The sequence below is a fragment of the Schistocerca piceifrons genome, chromosome 6 (genome assembly GCF_021461385.2).
Source record: "Schistocerca piceifrons isolate TAMUIC-IGC-003096 chromosome 6, iqSchPice1.1, whole genome shotgun sequence".
NCBI lineage: Eukaryota > Metazoa > Arthropoda > Insecta > Orthoptera > Acrididae > Schistocerca > Schistocerca piceifrons.
The window spans coordinates 254222361-254239638 of record NC_060143.1 but is presented as its reverse complement, the minus strand read 5'-3'; the positions used below and the strand labels follow the sequence as shown (position 1 = coordinate 254239638).

The window sequence follows — 17278 nt, the reverse complement described above, 5'->3', positions numbered from 1 at the left end:
TTCGCGATTGCTAAATGATCCTGTAACGAAGCGCGCTGCTCTCCGTTGGATCTTCTCTATCTCTCTCATCAACCCTGTCTGGTACGGATCCCACACTGGTGAGCAGTATTCAAGCAGCGGGCGAACAAGCGTACTGTAACCTTCTTCCTTTGTTTTCAGACTGCATTTCCTTAGGATTCTTCCAATGAATATCAGTCTGGCATCGGCTTTACCGACGATCAAGTTTATATGATCATTCCATTTTAAATCACTCCTAATGCCTACTCCCAGATAATTTATGGAATTAACTGCTTCCAGTTGCTGACCTGCTATATTGTAGCTAAATGATAAGGGATCTTCCTTTCTATGTATTCGGAGCACATTACACTTGTCTACATTGAGACTGGTTATCTTACAAAACAAACATGACACCATATTGCACTCACCCGTAGCGGTCACGTACACTTAGCAGACACACTTAGTACACAACTCGCTCACACCATGAGGAAACTGATCATTGTGTTCGGTGGAAGGGAACACTCTCCGCTTAGGGGGTATCCTTGCCAACCACGACGTGCAACTCATTTCCTGTGTTTCTTTTCAAATGCAACAATATTATACAAGCGAAATTTGCGATTTTTCCTTAGTTCCGTTTCACCTAGTAGCATCATTCATCCTCAGAAGTTTTGAAATAGACAAACCGAAATAACTGCTTTAAATGAGTGTGTAGGTATTTTGTATGTTATAGCTGGTATTGAAGTGGTGCTTCCAGAGATTTTTTAACAATCGGTATTTGTCTTTTAAGTTCTTTTTTAAGCCGTAAAAGCGCAAATTCACTAATACTGTTGTAAGACGTGTATATTTCTCAAGACTACTGAAGGTATGTTTGCGCAATGCTAGTTGTTAAGATTATTATAAAAAGTCAATCCCATTTGAACGTTTGTAAAATCATTTCATTACCAACAGTAAATATTTGAAGAATCGTTTTCAGAATATAATTAATTTTTGCCAGCAATTTTGCATTACTAATAATAATTCATCCCAAAAACCATCAATGTAAAACTTTGCAAAATTTTATTGTTGTCAAGAAAAGGTTTAACTATGAGTTACGTAACTTCAGTCAAATTAATTAAAGAATGTCAGCTTTGCTATTAAAGAATGTCAGCTTTGGTAATAAATACAGTCACTTATTATGACAGCCCACCAGCAGCTAATAGAGTATGGTAAAACAGAGGAAGTATATTCATTTCGCAGTTCGATGTAGCAGTTAGATGGCGATCCAGTAACAGTGTAAAAGGTAAGGAACAGTTTTGAGTCATTGCAGGCAACGACTGAGGGCCACGACGACGACACATTCTATGTTTCGTCGAAACAATCAGCAAATCACTTTTAATAAGCAGCATTTAAATTTGTATGCGAAGATAGCACTTATTGTTATTGAGAAAGAGAATTAATTTCAAAGGGAAGATTTCATTTGTTATTATTAAGCAAGAGATAGAAATCCTAAGGGAAGGTTTCATAGGTTATTGGAGAAAAGGTTGCGTAGCAAAAGAGATATAGAGGAGACGGGAAGGTCTCACAGCAACTGTCGTTCTCTCTAGTGTGAGGAAATTTAGAGTTCAGTAGATAGTTATGGTATCCTTTATATACAGTAATGAATTTTCGTTCACATTTTAGTTTACTAAAACATTTTATTTTGCGCGAAGCGCAACGTATCCTCCTCTACTGGCAAAATAAAAAGTGAAAGAATTCAAATCTGGTGAAAGGTATGCAATAGGTTTCCTTCGGGAAACACTCGTCACAAACTCAGTGGTACGATGCGGTTATTACTTTAACACACATCAAATGATCTCTAGCTAATTTGTACCTCATAACCTTAAACGATTTGCATACGGCATCGCTCTTTTCTTTTCTTCTTGATGTATCAGACTCTGGTGACTATTCTATATCGTCATTGTAAGGAAACGTTGACCGCAGAATATATTATAACAACTCCCATACACAAAGTGCTAACAATTGTGGAATTGGACTTCGTAGTAGAGAATGAAGAGATTCGATTTTATATGTACGTAGTACTTAAACGACACGACGCTAATTCGATTTTATATGTACGTAGTACTTAAACGACACGACGCTATCAGCTATCCGACGTTCTGCTCTCAACCAATGTGTGCATAATCCTGATACATTGACCTGTAGTGTGAAACTCATATAACAAAATTAATATATTCGTTTTGAGGAATTCTACAAATGACGGCATACACATTTAACAGCAAAGTGACAATTATTATTCAATAACAACTAGAAATTACGCATAGTACTAAACATGTATCTCTGATTACATCGACTGAAGTGAATTACAAGAGGAGGAAGCCTTTGCTCCCCAAACTTTTCTTTCTGAAAAAAATGAAGGAGATTTAAAGCTTTATCATAACATTTATCGAGATAGAAAGTCTGGGTTACACCCAATATTAGTTCTCTTATACATGACATTATGCTCGTTTCTCATTACATTGTTCCCATACATAGGAATTATTTTATCATAAGATAAAAAAATTAAAAGTAGTTCTTCTTTTACAACATATGTTTCACAAGCCATATTCAGAAACTGTTTCCTCTGAACTATGTTCTTTGTAATTTCTGGGTACGCAATTTTCTGTGCAGCTCTTACACTCTTTCACTCTTTTCATTTCTTGTTATAGTCAGCAGGGGTTACTTGACTTAGTGTTGTAATTAAAAATGCTGCTTTTCATGCTTCCACACGATGCTGAAAACGTCACCAGAAACTCTTATTTAGCTATGAATATCTTAGTGAGGTAAGTTTTTTTCAGTTTTCTGATGCTTAAATTTTCGTATTGAATAATGGCTTCATTTTCTTCGTATATACGCTTCCGCTATGTGCAGTACTGGTGTAATGGAGAAACGTGTTTTAGGGAATATTTATTACAGATATTCGGGCTCCAGCTTGCTCCATCCATGTACCTAAGAACATCAGATAATTAGCTGTCCTCATGATAACAAAAGCTAGTTGTTTAATTGTGAATAATCTATTACCTTTCGTTTCGCCCTTAATGTTAGTCATAAATCTACCAAGCGGCAGCCCTATTACAGTAAATGAAGTCAGATTAAATGTTCCCTCTTTAAGCGGAATAATTAATGCGAGTTAATCTAGTGTAGTTACCCTGTCGGCGGTAAATATTAATTAGGTGGTGTTTGTGAATGTTTTATTGCTAGGTCATGCGCAACAGTTTTCGCTGTGATGTCTCTGAGTTCAGTGTGTCTGACGCTGTTGTTTTGCAGTTGTTATATTGTTGTAGCCCAGAGGTATAGTTCGGCGATTCTCCATTTCCAGTAATTACTCAATGTGTAGCAGCAACACATTCGCCTCTAGCGGAATTGCGATAGACAGTTCTGCGTTCCCATATGAGAACGTCGCGTGACAGGCGGGCAACGAACAAAACGTATATAGCTGTTCGCTCGTCTTCCGTCAGTCACTGATAACCTAACGTAATGCTTCAAAAATTCAGCAATGTAGGTTTCATAGCATTTGTGTTCGTACGTGTCTGTACGCGATGTATCATGCATTTGACTGGGAACATCTGATATGGGAGGATTGATTATTTAATGATGTATTGTGTTCCACTGGTGTAGTTTTTACAGATATGTGCTCACTTGTCGATAAGAATAAACTTGTGACTACGTGAAGTTGGCGTTTGCGGTCCCTCCAATACGGTACCGTCAGCCAGTTCGAATTTTCTTTGCATGTCATCGATAGTCTCAGCCCAATTTGCAGCGAGTCTTTCCACTTTGTTAGCAATAACTAACATAGCCACACACCATCACCTTTCCAGTTTTAATGTGATACGACTGCGACTGTGTTTGTCTAATGAAATAGGTACTTCTCTTATAGTGCTGTTCCGTACATAACGATAGAGAGGAGTGCTTTAAAACGGGGTACCGGCGATACTCTTACTCTGTCCTGTTTTGAATCAGACGGCATAAAAATGGTCGCCAGTGAGGAAGGAAAGGCTCAGTTCGATACTGACAACTTAACAGCCTAAATCTTGTTCAGTTGTAAAGGGGATACATTGGCCCGAAATACAATGAGCCAGTCTAAACCTCCAAGATACGTTCACTACAGTAATATACTTCAAAACCATTTGTATTTCAAGTCAGTTCCCGCTTCAATCTAAAATTAGCTGGCCAAAAACAAAAATTAATCATGTGAAATTGAGATAAATGAGTGGGGTTTTGTTACCTCATAACATAATATACTTGAATACACGCTTTAATTATGATTATTCAGTACCGCAAAAAACTTTATCAGTAATGTCAGGCCAGCCGTTGTGGCCGAGCGGCTCTAGGCGCTTCAGTCCGGAACCGCGCTGCTACTACGGTCGCAGGTTCGAATCGCGCCTCGGGCATGAATGTGTGTGCTGTCATTATGTTAGTTAGGTTTAAGTAGTTCAAAGTCCAGGGGACTGATGACCTCAGATGTTAAGGCCCATAGTGCTCAGAGCCATTTGAACCATATGAATTGATAATGTCACTACAGAAAAAACTGCAACCATCCACACTGTTTGCGTGACTGATTTGTTCCGCTACACCTACAACAGTTTCGGGCCTGAGCTCATCGAGAGACGGCAGTGAGTAATTCTTGTACAAATTTCGCATTATCATCTTTGAGAAAGGTCTTTATCTGTAAGTGACAGCACGTGGATCTGCATCATTGGTATGGCGCGAGGTGAACATGACCTAGTGTTTTTTCTTTTGTTGCGAATATGAGCTGAGTAACCACCGTTGCCTGGTACGTCTTTTTTCAATCTTCTCTTAGCCTGTATCCTGCTTCCCTCTGCCCATCGTTCTCCTACCATCCTCCTGCAAATCTCCTTGTCCCTCTACCATTGTTCATCTCCTTCCCCCTCTTCTTGCTGTCTACATCCTTCTCTTCCCGGTCTATGTCCACCTCCACCACCCCTCTCTCATTGCCACCCCTACCTGCATCCCTCTGTGTCCATTTCCTCTTCCTCCATCTCCCTATACATCTCTCTTCCCCCCCCCCTCCTACAGCTCTTCTCTTCCTCTTCTCCTTCTCTGTCCATCACCTCGTCATTTCCCCCCTCTGTCCTCATTTCCCCCCTCTGTCCTCATTTCCCCCCTCTGTCCTCATTTCCCCCCTCTGTCCTCATTTCCCCCCTCTGTCCTCATTTCCCCCCTCTGTCCTCATTTCCACCCTCTGTCCTCATTTCCACCCTCTGTCCTCATTTCCACCCTCTGTCCTCATTTCCACCCTCTGTCCTCATTTCCACCCTCTGTCCTCATTTCCACCCTCTGTCCTCATTTCCCCCCTCTGTCCTCATTTCCACCCTCTGTCCTCATTTCCCCCCTCTGTCCTCATTTCCCCCCCTCTGTCCTCATTTCCCCCCCTCTGTCCTCATTTCCCCCCCTCTGTCCTCATTTCCCCCCCTCTGTCCTCATTTCCCCCCCTCTGTCCTCATTTCCCCCCCTCTGTCCTCATTTCCCCCCCTCTGTCCTCATTTCCCCCCCTCTGTCCTCATTTCCCCCCCTCTGTCCTCATTTCCCCCCCTCTGTCCTCATTTCCCCCCCTCTGTCCTCATTTCCCCCCCTCTGTCCTCATTTCCCCCCCTCTGTCCTCATTTTCCCCCCTCTGTCCTCATTTTCCCCCCTCTGTCCTCATTTTCCCCCCTCTGTCCTCATTTTCCCCCCTCTGTCCTCATTTTCCCCCCTCTGTCCTCATTTCCCCCCCCCTCTGTCCTCATTTTCCCCCCCCTCTGTCCTCATTTCCCCCCCGCCCCTCTGTCCTCATTTCCCCCCCGCCCCTCTGTCCTCATTTCCCCCCCGCCCCTCTGTCCTCATTTCCCCCCCGCCCCTCTGTCCTCATTTCCCCCCCGCCCCTCTGTCCTCATTTCCCCCCCGCCCCTCTGTCCTCATTTCCCCCCCGCCCCTCTGTCCTCATTTCCCCCCCGCCCCTCTGTCCTCATTTCCCCCCCGCCCCTCTGTCCTCATTTCCCCCCCGCCCCTCTGTCCTCATTTCCCCCCCGCCCCTCTGTCCTCATTTCCCCCCCGCCCCTCTGTCCTCATTTCCCCCCCGCCCCTCTGTCCTCATTTCCCCCCCGCCCCTCTGTCCTCATTTCCCCCCCGCCCCTCTGTCCTCATTTCCCCCCCGCCCCTCTGTCCTCATTTCCCCCCCGCCCCTCTGTCCTCATTTCCCCCCCGCCCCTCTGTCCTCATTTCCCCCCCGCCCCTCTGTCCTCATTTCCCCCCGCCCCTCTGTCCTCATTTCCCCCCCGCCCCTCTGTCCTCATTTCCCCCCCCCCGCCCCTCTGTCCTCATTTCCCCCCCCCGCCCCTCTGTCCTCATTTCCCCCCCCGCCCCTCTGTCCTCATTTCCCCCCCCCCTCCCCTCTGTCCTCATTTTCCCCCCCCCTCTGTCCTCATTCCCCCCCCCCCTCTGTCCTCATTTCCCCCCCCCCTCTGTCCTCATTTCCCCCCCCCCCCCCGCCCCTCTTACATTCTCTTCCTTTTCTCTGTCCATTTCCCTCTTCCGCCTCTGACAGTCCATCTCATCATTCCCCTTTTCTCTCGAACTTATGACTTCCATCGGAATAGAAAGTTACTGGTCCTTACCCCAACAAGATTTCCTTCCAGACAGAAAGTAATATGGGAACTCGGTTTGGTTGAAACCGATCCAAGGCCTTGGGAAAGCTTTTGGCCGCTGTCTTTGTTGCGCACCTGTAACACACATTTGACACGTGTTTAATACACGGTGATTCAAAAAGAATACCACAACTTTAGGAATTTAAAACTCTGCAACGACAAAAGGCAGAGCTAAGCACTATCTGTCGGCGAATTAAGGGAGCTAAAAAGTTTCATTTAGTTGTACATTTGTTCGCCATTTCAGCCAATAAAGTTTTCGGTCCCTTTTTCTTCGAAGGTGCTACTGTAACTGAACTACAGTATCTGGAGATGTTAGAGAATTGGCTGTTCCCTCAGCTCGAACAAGAAGCACAACAATTCATATTTCAGCAGGATGGAGCGCCACCACATTGGCACTTATCTGTCCGTAACTACCTGAACGTCAACTACCCGAGGCGATGGATCGGCCGCCAGGCAGCCCGTGACAGAGCACTTCATCACTGGCCTCCAAGAAGCCCTGATCTTACCCCCTGCGATTTTTTCTTATGGGGGTATGTTAAGGATATGGTGTTTCGGCCACCTCTCCCAGCCACCATTGATGATTTGAAACGAGAAATAACAGCAGCTATCCAAACTGTTACGCCTGATATGCTACAGAGAGTGTGGAACGAGTTGGAGTATCGGGTTAATATTGCTCGTGTGTCTGGAGGGGGCCATATTGAACACCTCTGAACTTGTTTTTGAGTGAAAAAAAAACCTTTTTAAATACTCTTTGTAATGATGTATAACAGAAGGTTATATTATGTTTCTTTCATTAAATACACATTTTTAAAGTTGTGGTATTCTTTTTGAATCACCCTGTATATTTCACGTATATTTGTACATGTATTTTTACCTGTACCTGTATCGAAGTTTGCCACGCTGTTTCAGTCACACCATATCTTCTGAAATTTGTGTCGTATAGTGATATAATTTTGCAGGAACATCCAGTGGTATATGTGAATACTGTCTGCAAAATGTGTTACGAATAGAGTTAGTAATAAAGAAGTAGTAAATTAAGACGGTATGCCTGAGGTGGCAGTTTTAATGCATGAACTGCTTTTTCCTTTTATCCTTTTGTGGTGATTGCTGACGAGAAAAAGTTTCGTACAGGCTTTAAATTGTGTGTGATGTTCGTTGGAATTCACTAAGTGCTCTCATTCTCAAACACTAGAAGAATATAGCGTGGCTATTTGTGAGTTGTGACCTACGCTACTTCTTCAGCCCCGTCCCCACCCTTTGGTAGGTAGGTAGGTAGTCCTAACGCCCTGTAACGTATCCTACGTCGGGTTTCGGTGAACAAAGATGAAAATGATAAAGTAAAAATGAATCTGCTCAGAAGCATACAGTGCATGGATTAAAGGCTCGCCGGCGGTAGGACACACCAAAAATTTGGAAATTTGTGGCAAGTCCCATGGGACCAAACTGCTGAGGTCGTCGGTCACTGAGGTCATCGTTCACTAAGCTTACACACTACTGAATCTAACTTGAGCTAACGACAACACACACACACACACACACACACACACACACACACACACACACACACACACACACTAGCACGCGCGCGCACGCCCCCGAGGGAGGACTCGAACCTCCAACGGAAGCATCCGCGCGAACCGTGACAACACGCCTGAGACCGCACGGCTACCCCGCACGGCTAGGACACATCACAGAAGCGATATCGCGACGTATTGGATTTATATCCAGATATATTAATTAGCTTTCTGAGTATAATTGTGAATTACTGTAAGAAAAAAATAAATCGCTGTCGCTTACTCACTCTTGAGTGTATCAGGCGGTGGATGCTGTTGAACGTACAATTGTTCGATAAGCATGTTAACCATGAAAAGTCTTAAATTAATTTCTACCGTCAATAGTAGTAGTAAAACTAAATCGGACTTCTTAATTAAATATGCAGGTTCTATTAGGATACAATGCTGAAACAGCAAGGATCGACCCGCGCTCGGGCTTATTGCTTTACAACGATGTACGTTGCTCTTCCCGACACACCGTCTGTGACACAGAAAATACACAACTTAAAAACGTATCTGAACGATCTCCAAGTGGTATTAACGGTAGGCACTTTTGATAACACCGCATGTTATTATTCAGAATAACCTAAGTACAACATTTGACAGTTTCTCATACCTACGTCTGCTGTGAGGACGGAGAAACGAGAGTGAATAACGAGGAGCAGCTTGTTCCTTCAAAACACTTCTGCTGTTAAACAACTGACAGTTTTTTCACGTATCGATACCTTGCCTTTTTACTGTTAGTGAATCGTCTAATCTCTTTTTATCTTACGCTTGGATGTATGTACGTTCTATTATAACGATTCTTTCCAGATAGTGAGTGATACGTGAATCAGGCTTGGCTGAAATCGGTCAAATGGTTTAGGAGAAGACATGAACATACATACATACATACATCCATATGTACATACACACGTACATCAATTTTCATAACATGTGTGGATTACAAGATACACTTTGATTATACTATACAGATCATTTTACAGCTGTTTTCGTACAAGGAGACATACATTATTCACATTCACAGAGCACTCCCTGCTTCGTATTCTGGATGCCGACATTCAAACAACATACAGCAAACATTGTGATTTATGAATTCAAGTCTGTCAACCAAGCTTACTAAATTTCGCAAACTCCATACTCCCAATACACACACAAATTTAATAATGTATTATTCTTGTTTGAGCCTCTATTAAATGTACACCAGGAAGCAGAAAATGAGCAGGCGTACGAAATACATACAGCAGAACCCCAGATACCGGAGCCAACGTTAAAGGAAGTAAGAGATGCATTCAACAAATTGAAAAACCATAAAACACCAGGATCAGATTACATAACTGCAGAATTAGTTTAAAATTGGGGACAGAAATTGGTGGAAGTAGTTCACAAAGTGATAACTAAAGTATGGACCTCAGAGATGATACCTGAAGAGTAGCAGAAGTCGATTCTGATCCCAATTTTTAAGAAGGGCGACAAAATGGACTGTAGTAATTATAGAGGGATATCGGTATTACCAGTATGTTCCAAAATTTTCTCGAAAATTCTGCTAAGCAGGCTTACACCATTAGCAGATGAAATTGTGGGGGATTACCAAGCTGGCTTTCGGAGGAACAGATCAACTGTAGACCAAATATTTACCCTGCGTCAAATTTTGGAAAAGAAATGGGAATACAATAAACCAGTTCATAATCTTTTCATAGATTTCACAAAAGCATATGATTCAGTATTGCAATCAAAATTGTACAGAATTCTTTTGGAACTTGGAATACCAAAGAAGTATGTTAGACTTACAGAAGCGAGTTTGAAAAACACAAAAGGTGGAGTACGCGTTGGGAAATTGGAGTCAGAAGAATTTGTAATAAAGAACGGACTTAAGCAGGGAGATGCCCTGTCTCAGCTACTTTTTAATTTAGTCCTAGAATATATTGTACGAATGGCAGCAGATAATTCAGAGAGTGTGGAGTTAAATGGAAATATTAAGATATTAGGGTATGCAGATGATCTAAACATCATTAGCTATAGGAAAGAATTTGTAACAGCAAATGCGAATGAGTCAATCAAGGCTAGTGAAGATGTAGGTCTAAGGATAAGTGAACGCAAAACTAAATACCTGGTTACTACTAGAATGCCAACAGCAGTAGATGAGGAAGTGTTAAGAGTTGGAGAGATGCAGTTTGAAAAAATGAACACATTTAAGCATCTAGGCGTGGACATCACTTCGAGAAATAAGATTGAATCAGAACTGAAGAAGAGATTACGGGCGGGAAATGCGTGCTACTTCTCACTGAATAGATTACTTTCATCACGGATATTGTTTAGGAATTTAAAGATCAGAATATACAAAACTGTTATTCTACCAGTTATGCTCTATGAGTGTGAGACTTGATCTCCCACTGTGCAAAATGAAAAGCCGTTTCGAGTATTTGAAAACAATTTTGAGGAAAATTTTCGGAGCAAAAAGGGATGACATTAGAGGAGAGGGGCGAAAACTGCGTGAGGAAGAGGTTCACGAACTCTATTCAAGCCCTGACATAACCAGTATTATTAAATCACGTAGGCTGCGATGGGCGGGTCACGTAGCTCGAATGGATGAGGGCAGGGCAGCGTGCAGGCAGAGTACTGGTAGGGCACTTGGAGGGAAAACGTCCTGTGGGGAGACCGAGGCGTAGATGGGAGGACAATGTGAAGGCTGATTTGAGGAGCCTAGGTATTGTAGGTGAATGGAAGGAAATAGCCCAAGACAGGGACAGATGGCGAAAATACGTTGCTGTGGTAATGGACTCTCGAGTCCGGTATGACCAGTGAGTGAGTGATTTTTCTTGTTATGCTGCATACTCACATTAAGTAAAATTTCGTTATTTTCTATCCTTCCTGGTGCTGCTGTTTCAGTGGCCAGCGGTGTATATAGCTGTTTCGGGAGTAGTTATGGCTGTATTTCATTTCACTCTCCCCCTCCCCTCCTCCCCCCTCCCTCCCCCCCCCCCCCCCCAGTACGATCTACTGTCTGCTTCTTGGTTATTTCAACGGGTGATTGGGGCTAATTAAGCCTGTAAGAGAGAAACCAGGTCTGATATTCCTTGCTCGCTACATCAGTTTCTTACTCTACACCAGGAATTCAAGGCGAACTGGCGCCATTGTTACGAAATCTTAATCACTGCATATCGATATTTCTTACTAGTAGAGACCCATTGTTGTGGAAGTCTTTGTACTCTGCCCTGAACGGCTTCCGTATTCCGCCTTGTTTCTAACGTCTCATATAATCGTGTTTCTTAGGTACAAAATACTTCCTTGTCTTCCACAGTCTCTTGCATCAAGTCACCTTTCTCCTTTCTACTATCCGAGCGAGGTGGCGCAATGGTTAGCACACTGGAGTCGCATTCGTGAGGACGACGGTTGAATCTCGCGTCCGGCCATCCTGATTTGAGTTTTCCGTGATTCCCCTAAATCCCTCCAGGCAAATGTCGGGAAGGTTCCTTGGAAAGGGCACGGCCGACTTCGTCCCTCGTTCTTCCCTAATCCGATGAGACCGATGGCCTCGCTGTTTGGTCTCCTCCCCCGAACAACCAACCCAATCCTTTCTACGACTAATACACATTTTCATCTTTATTACCTGATATCAGTCCCACTGGATTCGGCGTTCAGCAACGGAATCTCCATTTCTTCAACAGGTTCACTCGGAAGATGGTGGAACGGTATACGACCCAAACGTTCCTTGAAGAAATTGATTTTCTCTTGCTGCACGCTGTTAATACGCAGCGAATACATGAAGCTGCTCATCTGATAAATGATCAACTGAAGTACGGATGACAGTAAAGTGTTCCTCATTTTTTGACCAGAAGGCTTATGACTTTAGCGAACCGTAGCAATGGTATCCGGTTCACTTACACTTTGATCATAAACTGAAAGTAAACGTTAACTTCCTTAAATCAAAACTTAACTTTTTATATACTAAGACATGTCCGAAAGAACAGATATCATCGGTGACCGTGCAACTCGTTAGAATGAAATTACAATGAAATGAAGACCCGTAGCTGCTTACAGGCGTTGACGTACGTCAACGGGGACAGATGAAAATGTGCCCCCCGACCGGGACTCGAACCCGGGATCTTCTGCTTACATGGCAGACGCTCTATCCATCTGAGCCACCCGGGACACACAGGATAGCGCGACTGCAGAGATTTATCTCTGGCATGCCTCCCGCGAAACCAACATTTTCAACATATTGTCCCGCACTACATTCATAGTGCCCCCGCCCATTATCCCGGTTACGAGTCGCGGCCGGGGCACACATTGTCATCTGTCCCCGTTGACGTATGTCAACGCTTGTAAGCAGCTACGGGTGTTCATTTCATTGTAACTTAACTTTTTTAGGTTTAGTATGATTCTCATAGATATTATAGGTAATTTCCATGCCAGTTTACATCGTGAAATAACTCTTCAGCTTTCCGAACGCGTTCTTCGACCTTACGATGTCGATGGTGTTGTATACATTCCAAAATGCCTTGAGGTTCCCCAGTTATCGTTTATTCTCTCTTCTAAACATGAGCGTAACGCTGCACTCCCGTTCAAGGCAGATTTATTGTTTCTCAATACGTACAGCTAACTCAGCGTCTGCTCAGTTTTACTTTCCTCATGGATAATGGTTTAGTGAGCAATAAATAGCCATGACATGGCAATACATCGCTTAATGTTTGCCCAAAGTTGGTGCTTCTCGTTTTTTTGACGATAAAAAATTCTCGAAACGTGATAGTTAGCCCTTTGATTCATGAGACTTGGAATTTGGCATTGCATTGCTTCTGATATCGGATCAAATAATGATAAAGTTTCTATCCCTCACACTGAGTTTTAAGAATTCAGAAGTTACATTGTCTACTACCACGTTATTTGTAGGGATCTAATTTATTGCTCTGATAAGATACAACCACATCCTACGATATCTCTCTCTCTCTCTCTCTCTGTCTCTCTGTCTCTCTCTCTCTCTCTCTCTCTGTCTCTCTCTCTCCCCCCCACATCAATCTCCCACCCACGTATCTATTGCGCTGGAGAACAGCTTATTTCTGTTGTACAAATTGTCAATGAAATTTCTGCTGTATGTCTTCCATTAGGTACTGAATAGAATTGGGGAGAAGAGGAATTTGTTGCACAACTTGACCATAAGTAGGCATACGTTGGTAGGACATGTTCTGAGGCATCAAGTTCTCACCAATTTAGTATTGGAGGGAAGCGTGGAGGGTAAACATCATAGAGGGAAGTCAAGAGATGAATTCACTAAGCAGATTCAGAAGGATGTAGGTTGCAGTAGTTACTCAGAGATGAAGGGGCTTGTACAGTATAGAGTAGCATGGAGAGCTGCATCAAACCATACTTCGGACTGAAGACGGCAACAACAACAATCTTCCACTGTTCTATTTAAAATCTGTTTCTCTCTACATCGTGCAGGATAAAATCTTTCTTTCAATTACGAAATATCTGGTAGAATGTATCACGTTTTTTTTATTTTATTTTTTTTACAGACGGCCCGTTGAACAAAGTTTTGTTACCCCATTCTTAATTTAGTCCTGACACCCGCTGATGATGTCACATGAAGGTGAGGGGGTCATTTGTTCACATGCCAGTGGCAAACTGCTTCTTTAAGTAAGAATGAATTTTCTTAGCGGCCTAGTGCATTCTCACGTTATTAATGCAAAGTTTTGCACGTCTATAGGTTCCTTTTTCGAATTTAAGTTTGGAAAATTTAAAGAAATACTCGTCTGCTGTGAATTAACCACATTAGTGTGTTCTGTGTACAAACTTAAAACTTCATTGTAGTATACGGGGTAATTCAGCTGCCCCAAGCGATGCGGTTTTATGCAACCCGCAATGTAATATCTGGCCTTCAAAAACCACGCGTGGGAGTTTGGAATTCACTGCTCGCTACGCACGAACCGTTAGTACTACAGAAAAAATGAACACGACCTTTTTGTAGGGAATTTAATGTAGTTAAATTTTGTACCGGGATACGTTTTCGCTGGAGGCCACAGTTTATGAATCATTCAATAAAAATGTACATTAATGACATTCGAACGCAATCCCACTTCCACACTAGGCCCCTACCGGGCAGGATGTCTAGCATGTTATTAACGGCTCTCCCTCCTACGACTGCACAAAAATTTGCGACTGCAGGAATTATTTCCCACATTTGACATTTGTTGATTGTCATTGATTGGCCTTATTACGCCATCGGGTTGGTCGAGAACTTACGAATTGTAAAGCCGACGTTAGTGTAAATTTTACCTAACAATTTTGTGACACATGTAAATTAATAATGGCAACGAAAATAGCCGACTGCGCTGGTTGTGTAATAGTCCAGTCAGTGGAGACCAATAAAAGGTCGATTATCAGGAATAGTCAGTGCAGCCACAAATTTTTCTATGGTGATAGGAAGGAGTGCTGCGAACAACATACTACAAAACTTGACTGGTGAGGAATGAGTGTAGGTGTGGGAGTGCGTTTGAAGATAATTTTTGTACTCTTTTCTTGAATAACTCGAAAATGTTGGCCTCCAGCAAAAACGCATCCCAGAACAGAATTTAACTACATTGCATTTCCTACAAAAAAGTCGTGTTCATTTTTTTCTATAGGGCTAACAGTTTTCGTGTAGTGAGCGAAATAATATAAAATCTCGTGCATGATTATTGAGGGCGAGACATAACATTGTGCGTTGCATAAAACGACACCGACAGGGGTAGCTGAATCATCTTTTAAAGCAGATCGCTAAATTTACTCTTTGCTTTCACAAACAAAATTTAGTGCTAGTTTCCTTTCCGTTCCTCTACATTCTTATCCCTAGTTCACTCGCGCTGTTGCATTAGTGACGTGATATAACGTAAAGTGCGGCTTTCCCCGCACGGCTGCAATTACCGCGTCTGTCAAAGGACAGACGTGATAAATCACGTTAATACGGAGCCTGCAGTGAGGACAGCACGCTCAGGTGACGGGAAGGGGCAGCTGCCAATGCGCAGACGTGCGGAATTAATGGAGTGCTCTCACCCTCACGTGACAGTCCATGATTCCTAGCGACATTAAAGGAACTCTGCACTTTGACGGCCTTAACTGCTTTTCACGTCACGAAACATTGAGGACTTTTTGGCGTACGAAAATGCTGATCTTTTCCACATTGCCAACATACGTGATCCGATTAAATTTTCTGCGTCGGCAATATCTGAAATCTCCCCCTCTGACTTTAAACTCCAAACAAGTAAAAGCATTAGTGTATTTAAGGCGGGAGATACATTAAAATTTGGTGATCCGGAAGTGATTATGTGGGGCGGCGAGTAAGTTACTTCACGGTTTAAAGTTTTGAAGCCGTCTTTAATCACGTGAGCCTGGCAACTAATTTGGTTGTCAGCCAGAAAGCGAAGGGAAACATACTGACCTTAGTTTCCAGTCAGCACGGCCACATTCCGGTCCAGCCCTCTGAAAGAAAAGTGTCTATTTCCCATTTCTTTGCGGGATCAGGACTATAACTTCAATAAAAGTTTAAAGTTCCAATCAAGATTTAATTTAATTAAAGTTTCTCACAAACAGCACTTAAAATTACGTTATGTTCAATTGAAAACAAGTCTCTCTAATCTAACAACACCTTTAGCAGTTCAGAGGCGACCTCTACGGTAACTTCCTACCAAATTGTTTTTCGCCCTGACTAACATCACTCAATTAAAAGTTCGCAATAAATGTTCAAAAATTAATGCTCGCCATAAAAGTAGAAACAAATTCACCACTTGCCACGCGGAATCGAATTTCACACGGACGGCACACTAACAGCTACTTTACCGAATTCTAAACGATCCAGGACGGTGTACAGTCCTCGCGAGTTCACTATTCATTTTCACTGCCAAATACGCGCTTGTCACAGATCGGCTCTGACGTCATCCGAGGCAGAGGGCGACCAGACGTTTAACTGGCGTGGACCTCACAGTGTCAGAGAGCGAAGTGAACCTCCCTACTGCTTCAGGGGCTGTATTTATAAGGTGCCGATGCGGACTGCCGAGAAAACATCTGTTGTCTCTGTCAGTTTGCGTACGGCGGCAGTCTACAAACCACAGCTATCTCGGGAACATAATCTTTAATAATATAGTTACCATTTACTTCAGAAACTACTGAATTTTTGCTGGTATGTAGATAAGCAGTTTGAAAGCACGTAGAAAGTTTCAGCTCGCTAGAATGTAAACTTTGCTTAATAGAATTTATTTAGTGGAACTAACGGTAGATTGTTACCTCTGAACCATACCTTTGCTAAGACTTTTATCAGTTGCTATTTATGTTACAAGTCTTAAACTTGGTGTAGCTCTATTATTTATTTGATCATCTGGTTTAACCAAAATTCTCTATCATTAAAATTTCAAGTACTTAATCTACAACACTTAGATACATTTTAGTTACAAAATTAGTTTTTACTTTTTTACTCAAAAAATATGAGGTAGATTAACTTGGACTCTATGTTATTATTTTTGGGGTGTACTGAAGCATAAAACAAATTTTCAAGTTTGTAAGTCCATTATTTAGCGCCTCTGAATTTTCCGAAAAACGTGGATTCTGGCGTTAATTTTTGTTTCAAGGTTTTGGAAACCAGCATCACTTATTTATAACTTCTAACTGCACCTTCGGACCAAATTCTGGCTACCTGGAGTCATTATTTAGCGCCTCCGATTTTTTCTTAAAACGGCATTTTTCCGTAAACTATTGAGTTTAGAACATCAAAACTTGATATTTGGAACATCATTACACTAAACTGTAATTTAACTAAGTTTTAAACATAAATTTTGATTTTTAATTTCATACTAAATTGTGGCGCAATACTTGTGCGCTACACGCAGACGCATTAAGGTGACGTGGCGCTACTAGCAGTGAACTGAGGTAAGTCCCGGCGAACTCGCTCGCCTCTGTATCTCACACATGATACAGCGCTTGGTTTGCTTCAATTAGAATAAAAAAATATTATTTTAGCCAGTTGTCTCTCAGTAACAAATTGAAAACACGCATAATGTGCGATTATTTATTATTGTTGGCTCTAGGCCAGTATCTGTGATT

The 17278-nt window shown here is 42.5% G+C and overlaps 1 long non-coding RNA gene and 1 other non-coding gene across 3 annotated transcripts in view; one reads left to right on the top strand and one right to left on the bottom strand.

The window, feature by feature from the left end:
* Positions 1-17278, top strand: part of LOC124803057 — a 1523538-nt gene that overhangs the window by 255000 nt on the left and 1251260 nt on the right. The window lies entirely within an intron of this gene.
* Trnat-ugu lies at positions 12288-12361 on the bottom strand. The gene has a single exon. It is a non-coding gene; the product is annotated as a tRNA-Thr (tRNA).